The sequence below is a fragment of the Enhydra lutris genome, unplaced genomic scaffold, assembly GCF_002288905.1.
Source record: "Enhydra lutris kenyoni isolate GAN:26980312 unplaced genomic scaffold, ASM228890v2 scaffoldscaffold17, whole genome shotgun sequence".
NCBI classification, from domain to species: Eukaryota; Metazoa; Chordata; class Mammalia; order Carnivora; family Mustelidae; genus Enhydra; species Enhydra lutris.
This window is the reverse complement of record NW_019154101.1, coordinates 3,318,811-3,331,545: the sequence shown is the minus strand read 5'-3', so window position 1 is coordinate 3,331,545 and position 12,735 is coordinate 3,318,811. Positions and strand designations below refer to the sequence as shown.

The 12,735-nt window shown below is 42.5% G+C and overlaps 1 protein-coding gene across 1 annotated transcript in view; it reads left to right on the top strand.

Annotated features, from left to right (window-relative positions):
* LOC111147562 (runt related transcription factor 2) overlaps window positions 1-12,735 on the top strand; it is a 206,863-nt gene that overhangs the window by 136,881 nt on the left and 57,247 nt on the right.

Genomic DNA, 12,735 nt, shown 5'->3' with positions numbered 1-12,735 from the left:
TGTTTCTTGGCAAGACTTTCAGGCAGTCTAAAGAAAACAGTCCTGGAACAGCCTTTGGGCCTGCCTTGTGGTTAATGCTGTGCTGCTGTGTATCTGGTTCCTGCTCTGACCTTGGGGGCCTGGACGCTGCTTTCCCTGAAGTCTCTCTGTCTCTCTTAAAGGATATTTGCGATTTTACTTTGATTTTGTGCAATTCCTGTGGACATCTAGAGAGGCTTGGCTCTTTTCTGGGGGGTTGTTTCTCTCACTGATTCTAAGAGACATGGGTAGGCATTGGAAGGCACAGATCTTACGGGAGGGCAGGGATCCTTCTGCAGCACGCCAAGTGCGCTGGCAAAATTAAAAAGTCATTTTCATGGGTTTATTTTCAAACTCCGCGACCTTTCAAAGTCTGAAAAGGGAGAGTTAGTTCAATTCATAGCCAACTGCTATAATAAAATTCAGGTTCAGGGGCAACCTGATGTGGGTTGGCGTACTCTGTTCTTAGGGAATATTCTTAGACTTAAAGGGTGGTCTTCTTTGAAAGCACTATTAAATGGTTGTATTCTTTGGTTTAAATCTTTATTTTTACAGTATTTGTGTTCAGCTTTTGCACTGGAGGGATTTTATTTTCCTGTTCTGATTATTTTAAGGTTAGCAATCGAATGTTGTTAAAATTTACACAAGGGAGTGGTTCTCGTTACCCCCCCCCACTCTCCCCTCCCCCAGTCCTCCTACCTGCCAATTGTGTCTGAAATAATTTCCCAGCAGTGCTGTTGACTTTGGGAGATGCAGTATTTCTGGTTCTTGGTGTGTGTATGTGTGTGTGTATATGTGTGTTTTCCCTAATATCTGGCTGGTAATTAGTTGTTATTCAACGTGGAAGTCTGTTCATCTCTCTCCTCTTGACCCACTCTGAGAATTAACATGTGGTAGTCAAAGTAGGGGTGCCTTATACATGACGACAGGTGCTAATCTTCAAGGAAATTTACCTTGCATTCCATCCATTAAGGGTATGGTACATAAAAATGGCTTAATGTCTCTTTGAAGGTGTCAGTGGGCATATGTGGACCACACAGAATGGGTTTCACTGCAAGTAATAGAGTGAAATTGTCTGCATAATTATTTTCATTGGATTGAGAATCAGCAGCCCTCATTGGGTTCAGGAAATAAACCTCTGTTAAAACCATATGGTACTATTCTCAGAAGAGACGTTATTACAGGGCCACTTCCCTCTGAAATTTTGAGTCAGGAGTTCTTGAAAGGAGTCACATATGTTTGAGAATGAATGTCAAGTTTTCTTCTTCCAGTGTCGTTATGAAAGTCAGATGTTTTCTTGCCTTTTTCATGAATGCCACCGTGGTCAACAGGTACAAGGTGCTTGGGAAGAGGCGGGCCACCTCAGGTGTACACACGGTGAATTATTAGCTGGGCCAAGGGATTTGGTTCTTAAGAGAAAAACGACTTTTAATTCAGTGAAACATGTGATTTGTCAACACTGGAAACACATCTTGAGGTTAGGATAATTATATTTTGTCTTCCCAGGATCTTCATGCAGATTCAGTGGCTAGAAATTTTTGTAACTGCTTGTCATGGTACTCGTGTGGCCCAGAGAGAGCTGTGTCAGAGTGAGAGGTAAAGTGAGGGAATGCAGTGTGCACACCAGCGGCTAGGGAACATTTTGGGAAGAGCTAAACTAGGTAAATATATTTAGTAACACCCACAGTAGTTTTATGTTCATATATAATATATACATTTCTATATATATTTAAGTTTTTCTGTGTGTTTAAGTACTTAAGAAGACAATACAGTGTGTACATTGTGATGATTCATTATGCATCTCACTTTTTGCGGGGGGGTTTGCGGTCTGGTTTATTAATCTTTCCTATAGAGGGACTCTAAGCAGAAGTTGATTTTGTTCATTTCTTTTAATAAGCCTTGAAAAGGATCAGGCTCTGTAGAGCTTACTCTGACTGTGCCTAAAGCTAGGAAGTTCAAGTGTCTCTTTGAGTGCCATACTCTTAGCGAGAACTTACTAGGTACTAAGTCTTGCTGTTCATTTCAGACTGGAGAGCAAGAGGGCAAGAGAGCTGTGACTGAAAGGTTAGAAGGCTTTTCGGTTGCCTTAGGTGTTTTTATCATGAGAACTGGTTTTTACTAGGTGGACAGGCTGCTGGTGTATGGATTCCGTCAACCACTGACCCGCATTCTAGGCTCACTCATATTTATCCCATGAACACGTACCGGGCATCTACCGATTATGCGTTCAAAGGGCCGTAGGAATTCAGCTGGACTTAGTCACATGAATGGCTCAGGGAGAGGCCCAGTCTTGCCTCTTAATGACTAGGACCATGTGACAGACGTGATAGAAAATGAGAAAGGGCCCAAGAAGGTGGCAGAGCCAAAGTGACATGGAAGTTCAGAAGCAGTTTTACTTCTGTCTAGGGGTTTGGAAGGAAGATTTTATTGAAGTGAAAGTACTTGAGCTGAATCTTGAGTTATCAGTAATTCAACTTACTGGCAGAAATTCTTGAATATTAAGTTCTAGGTGGACAGATGGTGACTTCCAGGAGACTAATGCTGAGTTTCTTTTATTTTTGTCATAAAAAGTCCTCCCAGCCCTCCCCCTTGATCTTGGCCCCTTTGCAGGTCAGCTGATGGAAGTTTTAGCCTGGTCCTTCAGCTTTAACTGTTGTCTGCTCTGTTCTCTATTAATCTGGAGCCTTCGCCGTGGTAGGGGCTAAGTTCCAGTGCTACTTCTCTAGTACACTAACAATCCTGTCTTTCCTTTTTTTTTTTTTCAATTTTTTTTTTTTTTTCAATTTTAGTTCTGTAGTTGTTGACGACTTCTACGGGACCTGCGCTAGTACCAATGGGATAATATTTTTGCACGTTGTAGATACTGAGTTGAATGTAATTCAGTAGAACAAAGTAGATCAGATAATTGAATTAACTTCTTAAATGTATATTGAAGTTTGTGTTCAGGTTAGGATTAAAGAATAAAAATTTATACTGTGAACTGTTACGTAAAATGAAAAGAATAGCTAAGGGCCTAATTTTGAATGAATAGAAGGTAAGTGGAGAAATTAAACCAGTGGAAATGATGATCGTATTTCTTTAATCGTAATTCTAAATTGTTTTAGATTTTAGCAACTTCTGGAGTTCAGCTTTCATGGAGGGAAAAGGAAGAGGCCTAAAAACCTTCAGGCCAACGTGGTGGCTGAGACTTTCCTTTTTTTCACCCCAAAGTCCTTTTATGGGCGTTTATTAGTCAGGTTGCTGTTCTATAAATGATATCACTTGTGCTGTTTGCATTGGACCCCTGCCATATCTCCATCCATAACAGATGGATTCTTTTTTTCTATCCCTGTATGGATTCTTTCAGGGCTTGTTACTTTCTGATGGACAATGGGAGTGAGCACAGAAAGGAGGAGGGCGGAGATGAGGGACTGTGTTTGTTTTATTTTATCTCCCTATCTCTCCGGAGCGCCAATGGCACTACAAGAAGCACTCTCATATGCGGCTCCCTGGGGATCAGGAAGGAGCCTTTCTAAGAAGATATGCTGGGAAAGACAGTTAATGGTAGAGTTTTGCTCTTGATCCCTGTTTTCCTCTGCTCTCCTGCATCTTTGAGGTTGGCTCTAATTTTGGCAACTCCGGTGTCATATTTAGACCACAACAGATTTTGCTTATTTGCTGATGTGTGCAAGTTTAAGTACAGAGGCACAGTCCTACTGGGGACTTGGCCCAGAAAGGGCTGAGTATGGCCCATGGGCGCTTCAAACTGATGTCCCACACAATATCTGGGGTTCCCCACCTGCACTTCCACCAAACTTCTCTCCTCAGATAGGGACCCCCTTGGGTTTTACCAGTTTTGAGGGCCCCACAGTTTACCTAGGTGACTGAACCAGAGACCTGAGACTAATCCTCTCTCCATCTGATTGTTCTGTTATACTGTCCTCTGTGTCTCTGCTGTGCATCTCACCCGCATTCCCTTGTACCCATTAGCACTGCTTTCTCTTGGTTGTCCCTCTCGGTGTCATCTCCTGGCCTATAACACAAAAGCCACTTCCTCTCCAGCTCCATACCTCTAATGATACTCCCTTCTCGATCTGTTTTCCCCTTCAAGTAGAGTGGTCTTCCTAAACTGTAAATCAGCTCATGGCACATGGTGCTGCAAATACCACCGGGGTCCCCCAGGACTTACGGGGTGAAGTTCAGACCGTGTGGTGTGGTGGACAAGACCTTTCAGCGTTTGACCTGCCCACCTACCTCCCACCCACCCCCTCGTGGCTGAGCTCCAGCCAAACTGTTTCACTCCACACTTTTTTAATCTTTTAGTCTTTGCACTTCCTGTTCCTTCTGCTTGGAATGTCTTTTTCTTCCACATTTGCTTGATTGAATTTTACTTATCCTTGAATGCCATCTCTTCTATAAGCCCTTTCTGACCACCCCTGGAAGTTAAGCATTTATTCTTTTGTTCCCCTTTGCCTGTTAGACTTTGATTATGGTGTTTATCACGTCGCTGCAGTGATTTGCTTACATGATGCCTCTCCTAGTATGTCGTGAGCCCCCCAGTGTAGCACAGTTCAGGGCACACAGAAAATTTTAATTGATACATAGATGGCATATTTGCATAGTGGTTTTACCTGTGTGGGGTATTTTCGCCTCTATCAGTTACATTCCATCCGGGTGACATTCCTGCGATGCACATACTTTGATCCTCATTTGACAGATGAGGAAGTTGAGTCACAGAGATGATAGATTATTTGCCCACAGCTCTGCAACCAAATTAGCAGCAAAGCTGGGAACAGACTGCAGGTTTTCTGCTTGTGTAGTCAAGGCTGGATTTAGATAAAGGATTCTCCTATTTAGTCACATACTGGCTGGGTCTTTTAGTGAACTTTTTTAATAAGTTCACTAATTGTGTGTGTGTGTGTGTCTAGGTGTGTGTGTAGCCCATAGTGACAGGTGAGACACCCATAGCATCATCAATTCTTAGAACTGGAAGTTAGGTAGTCTGTTATTTCACAGACGAGAAGATTCTGTACCGGAGAAGTTCACAACTTAACCATCAGTGGCAGAACCCACGCCTCCTAATGTAGGCATGTGGTACTTTTCTTACTCCTTGTGGGGCAATCATCAGTTCTCTCAGACAGTGTTTTAGTGTTTAGTGTCGCTGGTTGTCAGTAGGATTTTTTTGAGCCATTAGGCCAGTTAACTCTTGGGAAGAGCCTATCCTGGGAGGAGAAACAATATCCTTTCTGTGAATATTCTCAGTGAAAAGTCCATGAAAGAAATAAAACCCCGATGAGAAAGGATCAGAGATGCTGTGCTTTTATTGGTTACGTCCCTTTTCAGACTGCATTACTTCTTTCCCAGTGAGTGTCCTAGATTCCTGAGCATGTGCCATTTTGAAAACAAAACAAAACAAAACAACCAACCGGCATCAAAGGCATCTCATTAGGCTGATTCAGAAGAACACCGGGTTGCAAGGAAAGGTGTGTTCCATAGTGGGGAGGGGTTGTGGTGTGATGGTGTAAACAGAGTGTAAAGCATGTTGAGTCTCTCGAGAACAACATTCCTCATCAGCTGAAAAAGACCTGAAACTCAGTGGTATCACCTTTACTTCTACCAGTGCTCCTCTCCTTCTCTGCACAGTTATAGCTAGATAGAGATGGTTGGAGATATATGATGGAGATACCAGTGTACGCATATATAAGGAAAAGTCAACACTTCATACATCTCACACGGACAAAAGAAAAGCATTCACCAAACTGTCATTGATTAAATAATTCAGCATGAAGCTGCCAGACAGAGCTCCTTCAAACTTAACACCACACTTGCTTTTGAAAAACAGAAAAGTTTTCATTTTCATCCCCTGAAGTTTTTTTTTTTTTAATATTAAAAAAAAAATGGACTCTGGAGCTAGCGTCTCCATAGTGTTCTTCCCTTGAGGGAGGGGTGTGAGAAAGCCTGGAAATGGGCACCAACCTACTTCCTTTGGATTGAAAAGAATGCATTTTTCTCATCTGTGTCTGAGAAAAAAGGTTAAAACTTGCTATCTCTCAACTCCATTTAGCAGTCCTTTCGATTCCCTTTTATATAACACTAACTTGATCCTACTCAAAATACTTGGCACCTTCCGTGACAGCCTGGAATGTAAGAACACTTTAGCAGACCTGAGTGTGAGTGAACTCCAGGAGTTTTGGAATGAAGAGGTAGAGTTCTCAGTTCCTTATTCAGAGTTCACAGAAGAGAAGAATACCAGGATTAACACAATAGACTCCTTTCATGTCCCTCGGGTGAGGAAAGCAATTATCTGTCTATCAAGACTCTAGTAAGTGGTGAGGGAGCCTTAAGGAGGGGTGGGCGGACAGGTGGGTGAACGCTATGCCATTGGGAAACAGTGCTGAGGTAGGAGGGGCGTCCTTTGCATTTAACTCCTTAACTGTTTCTTTTTGGAGTTTATATCATGTTTCCCTTGCTTAGAAATAATCTTTTTAAAAATATATATGTATATAGTCAATGGCATTTTTCAGTTGCTTACCCATCTGAATTTTGTTAGGGGGCTTGTTTCAAAGACATCTCCTGTTTAATCATGTTTAAACAATCTGTTTAAGTCCCGTTGTGTAGATATAAACACAATAGCCCTTTAATGTAGTAAAACAGACTTCTGACAGACACGGCACACAACAGACATCCTTCCATTATTGCTTAAGCCACCGTTCCTTCCATGCCTGACCTGAGAGGGTAACCACAGAGCTCTGCTGACAGCCGTCGCTGCTCAGAAGACCCTGACTTACCCATATTAATGTCTAGTGAGCCGAGAACTGCAGAACAGCAGACAATCAGAGAGGTCTTAGACTAGATTAAAGCTAAGTACCTTAAATCTGGTTTAATGGCCGTGTTTACATCTCCTTCTTCTTCATTCCTTTAAAAAAAGTAATCAGGTTTTGCAAGCGTTAAGAAAACCACCTCTTCTTGCCAGCTGGACTGGGTCCAGTTGAAGCAAGAAAATCCCTCCCCCCGCCCCCCCGCCCTTTCTTTTTCTGTCTTTTTCTTTTTATTTCCTCTATGATCTTCACTGCCATTCAGCACAGCAAGACGGGGCTGTGGGAGCTGGCTGAATTTTTCTCGGGTTATTACTTTTTAACATTTTCTTCCTGTTCCGGAGCTGGGAAAATGGAAAACGATGTTCTCCTTCGGTCTCGGCGTGTGTCGAGAGACGAGCCCTTCACACTTTTCAGTTACTTTTACGTACCGTTTTCTTTCTCTGCTTCAGACACACATAAGGTTACATAACATATGTCTAGAACCATAATAATGAAAGAAAAAGAGGGACGATCGCATGCTAAGGACAGTCAGTCAGGATCCAGGAATTGCGTGATGGTCTGTAGGCTGGTTGTCACTGGCCTCTTTGAAGAATAATGCCATCCATGTTAAGCCGGATTATTGGCAAATAAACAGTGATGCTTTTTGTTCGGCTATGGAAACTACCATTTCCATTGCTTAAAACGTTACCATTAAAAAAATCTTTACATCTCTCAGTGAGGTCTCTACAAATGCTAGTGGTGCAAAACTGATGGGTGTGTGAAGTATCTTAGAGTAAAAGAAGGCAAAGGAAATGTTTTCAGAAGTAAAACAAGTTTTATTGAGTTTGGGGTGGGGGGGGCTAAGTGTAAACATAGAGAAAGAGATCTTTTGTTCATTTCCCAGAAACTGAAGGGAGAGATGCAGTTTCAGATGGCCCAGGATGGTTGTGGATGTTGGGTTGTGATTAGTCGGAGGACAGGAGGAATGGTGATAGAACGGGGTTGGAAAGATCAGGTATAATGTAATGAATTCTCAGAAGTAAGCTTCTCAGCTTTTTCTTTCTTTCTTTTTCCTTTTGTAAATTTTTATTTATTTATTTGACAGCGAGAGAGGGAACACAAGCAAGGGGAATGGGAGAGGGAGAAGCAGGCTTCCTGCTGAGCAGGGAGCCTGATGTGGGGCTCCATCCCAGGATGCTGGGTTCATAACCTGAACCAAAGGCCGGTGCTTAACGACTGAGCCACCCAGGTGCTCCTTCTCTGCTTTTTCTTATTCTGTTCTTTCTGGGCCTCTTTTTCTCAGCCTTTACCCCCTCTCCTTTCCTTTCCTTGTATGAAAAGGAGGGCTGATGCCTGTCAGGGGACTGGCTTCCAGTGTCACTGCCTACCTCACGATTTCAAACAAGTCACAGGACTTTTTCTGGGTATCAGTTACTTTTCTAGAACGAAGAACATGGTCTAGAAATCCCTATTCTCTCCCAGCTCTGAAAAAGTCTCATTCATGTAATCTTGCTTTGAAATGGGAATAAAGAGGAAAGAGCATCCCTTGGAAATGACAGGGGGGAAGGAGTCAGGGAGAGCAGGAAGGGAACTGTTCAGGGCCAGAGAATCTGGAGGTAGAGGGGCCAAGGAGATGAGGGATGTTTTAGGACCTGGAAGCGGGGCTACGGCGAAGTCAGCCAGGTTCTCTGGGAGCTCTTTTTTCCCCCTGCTTGCAAAAACTATTACATCTCCCCTTGTGTGTTTCCATTATACTTTCATCTGGTCTTTCTTTAAATTTTTTTAAGCCTTTTTTTCCCCTTCTTGCCTCCCGTGAGTTTCTTTTTCTTTAGATGTCTCAAGCTTTTTGAGTCCATTATTTCAAGAAAAAGGATTACACTCTAAGCATATGTTTTTTAGAAGCTATCCCCTGATGTGTGACTGATACCGGCAGAACCTGATCTCCCCTTCAGTCTTTGATGGTCATGATTTGCCACAGCCTGAAATCCAAAAGTTTTATAAAGGAACTCACAGTTACTATACATGCATGTTAATATTTCACAGTTCTTTCATTAGTATATTTATTGAAAGATCTTGAATTCTTGAGCCTTTAGGAGCCTAGATTTTGAAAGAGGCTGTCCTTCAGTGATCTCTCTCATATATCCAGTTGCATTTAAAAAATAAGTTTGGGAGAGTGAACTTTTTACTCACTGATCTAAACTGGCGCCTTTCGTTATTAAAATAAAGCAAATTCAGTTTTTAACATTTTTTTTTCTATGAACTGGAGTTCCTAGAATATTTCTATGGAGTCTATGGCTTAACTATGTAATTATGTCTCTTGAGTAGATTATGTTTTTTCTTCCCATAATTATGTTTTTACCCGAGAGACTGGAAGGCTTCAGTCCTCTCTTGGGTGAAATTGTTCTTCCTCTCCTCTTCCTTGTTAAACTTTGAATTCTACATGCCTGACTCTGTTCAAGGGCTGAAAGGGAGCTCTTGAAGCTATGTGGAAGTGATTAGGAGGTTTTTTTTTTTCCTTCAGAAATTGGTTTATATATTAAGAAGGGCCCTTAGAGAGAAGCTCTGTTAGTTCATTTTTGAAATGCCATCAGAGAAGAATCTCCTGGAAGGAGATTTGTTTATGATCTGTGGTCCTCTGTCTGAAGCCACACACTAACATGGCTCTAGGGCTGTCTCCTCTCACGAGCTGTCTTTTGTGAGCTCTGGGGCTCCCATACACATGTTCTGTAGCTTGGCTGCTCACTCCTAGTGGCTCAGAGGGGCTAGAGGCTTCTGAAGCATGAAGGCAATTTCTTAGTTCGCTTTACTGTTCTAGTCCAGAAATAGTTTTTGACCTGAACCAGACAGCATACTCTTAGCAAAAAGATGACTCAGCAGCCTTTCCCAGCAAAGATTATAGACTCATCAATTTTACTGTGGGAAATGTTTCCCAATGACTAGCTCTTTTTTTTTCCCCCTCTCCTTTCTTTTACTGGATAAAAGGAGAGGTAATTCTAAATTTACCAGTGTTCTTATTTATTAATTCAGTAAGCATTTGTTGTGGGCCTTCTTTGTACCGAGGCCCCAAGTTAGGTGCTAGACATGGGACATGACACCCATCCTCAAGGGGTCCCTAGTCAAGTCCAGAAGACTCCAAGATAATAGGGTTTGAAATTTTGTATAAATATTTTGTATCAATTCAGAGTCAGTTAATGCTTACTGAATGCCTACTACACTTAAGTATAACCACATGTAGTAGACAAAAAACAGTCATAGCTGTTTTCGGCTTGCTGACATGGAAACCAGAGGGAGCATGGAGGCCCTAGAGACAGAAAAGACCAGAACAGTGTGATGGCCAAATGGAGATGATGGGGTGAGGGTATTCTGAGCTGGGGGAGACAGTTTGGGGAAAGGAATGGTGGCTCTTTGAAGAGCCGTGGATAGTCCAGTGTGAGTAGAGCCTAGGTCGGGAGAAGTACAGTTGTAGCCATCGGAAACGAGAGTGATGATGTGTGTTCAGAACCTATTTTCCAAGTCTTTGCTTTCCCTGCCGGGCTCAGGGAACTCTGTTTAATTCAATAGACAGTGTTAGACAGTTGAGAGGTTTTGAGCAGGTGAATCATGTTAGGTTGTAGGGACTGAAAGACGTTAGAAATTTTGGAAATTTTCAGCAAGTCCAGAGATTTCCATTAAATCTCTTCCCGTGGTTGGCCATACAACTTGTGGGTGTCCTTTTGTTTACTCCAGCCTGCTTCTCTGGTGGATTAGCCACAAGTGAGAGGTTAGGAGTGGTTCTGGTGGGACTGGAAAGTGGGGGTCCCTTCTTGCAGAAACTAGGAATGGCCTTACCCAGATGTTGGGGTCCAGGAAAGAGAGGCGGCAATGGTATAACTGGGCTGGATTTTGAGCCTCGGAGACTAGAAAGTGGTGATATTAACAGAAATAAGGAAATTCGAGGAGAAGCTGGTTGGAACTGTTTGTACTGGGGGCAGGGGTGTGTCAGGGAGAGGCAGAGGGCTTAATGAGACATTACAAGTGTCATAAGAATATAGGCCTTTGCTTTTTAGACTGTGACAAACCACCAGTGAAATGTAGTCATCTGAATGTAAACAGAAAGGAGTTTCACTTTTCTTAGTAGTATTTCCATTTTCACATGTACATAGGAATGCAGAAAATCAGGGTTTTCCATCTGGAGCCTCGATGGTTACAAAGTATTTGGATCCCAACTTCGCACAGCTCCCCTAAAACCTCCCTTGAGTCCGTGTAACCTCGACCCTGTCACGTTGCTTTTGCTGGAAACCATGTAATCCGAGTTCACTGAGATGAACGAAGGCTCCTCCTTAGTAGTAGAATTCCAAGTAATTTCATTTGGAATAGAACTAGGACTTGAAAATTCGTCACCCTGTTCTATGCCCCTCCCTGCACACTCTCCTTCATGGGTCACTTTCAGGGTAGAGAGATTGGAACCACGGCTTTGTTTTTGTTGGTTTTCCAGACCTGCTGCGGAGTCCCAGCTCTGTTGCTCTCTTGCTTTTTTACTCCAAGGATCATGGTCAGAACATCTGAAGTGGGCATCTCCTGGGGTTTGAGCCCTCGAGTACAGGACCAGGTCTCCTCCTCTCGCACACTTGCTGACAGCAAAATTAGCTAAAACCTCCCCGGTCGCCCCGTCCTCCGGGGGGAGCCTGAGTGCCTGGCAGAGGAGGCTCTTGGCCTGCCAAAGGACCATTTCGTTAGGGGATACAGAGATCTGTCTTAAAAGGGTAGGTTCCCATCCAGATTGCAGAGTTGAAAAGAACTAAAGCACTGTTGAGAAACTAGAGGCATCAAACAATTTGAAGAATAGCGTGCTTCTGTTGAGATTGTTATCACCTATGTGTTCCACACTATCTTCTCTCACAAGATCATTATTATTGTGTTTCTGTCATTCGTCCTCCAGGGAGCTTTCCTCCCTTCTTCTCAGCTTATCAAAATCCTATTTGACCTTCTAGGACACAATGATCTCATCAGTGAGAGCTTCCTCTTTCCTTTTAGTCAATACCATTGGCTCTCCTGTTCTTCCCAGAACCATTTATTTTGAGGTTTTTCTTTAATTATGAAAAATTTCAAACATATTAAGAGATTATATTTAATAAAATCCCATATACCCATCACCTTATAACTAATAACATTTTTCCATATTTACTTCATCTGATATTCTGCTGAAAGGTTTTAAAGCAAATGCCAGTCATCAAGACACTTAACCCCTGTATATATTGGTTAGCTCTACTAAAAAATAAGGGTATATTCTTACGTAGTCACAAAAAGCACCGCTTCCTTAATATTTTAAAGTAGTCTGTACTCATATTTCCTCAATGGATCCCCAAACATAAGCATTTTCGTGATTGCCCTCATCACAACCTTCTTGAGTTATACTTAATGGTTTGTCTTTCTTCCCTACTAAGCAGTGAACTGCTGGAGGAGAAGAACATTATCTTTTTTTTAATTTTTAATTTTTTATTAACATATAATGTATTATTAGCCCAGGGGTACAAGTCTGTGAATCATCAGGCATACACATTTCACAGCACTTACCATAGCACATACCTTCCCCAATGTCCATAACCCAACCACCCTCTCCTACCCTCTCCCCCCAGCAACCCTCAGTTTGTTTTGTGAGATTAAGAATCTCTTATGGTTTGTCTCAAGAAGGACATTATCTTGAAGAAGTCTCTCTCCTCCTCCTTGCAGTGCCTGGGGAGACTCGCACATGGGCAGATGCCCCGCACACGCACACGTGGGCTGGACTAAGCGATCCAGATGTAGATATGGTCCTGCTTCCTGATTGAGGGTCCCTTGCACATCTGCCTTTTTGCCTCCTTTCTCTTCTCCCTTTCTTTCTTTCTTTCTTTCTTTCTTTCTTTCTTTCTTTCTTTCTTTTTCTTTCTTTCTTTCTTTCTCCCTTTCTCCCTTTCTCCCTTTC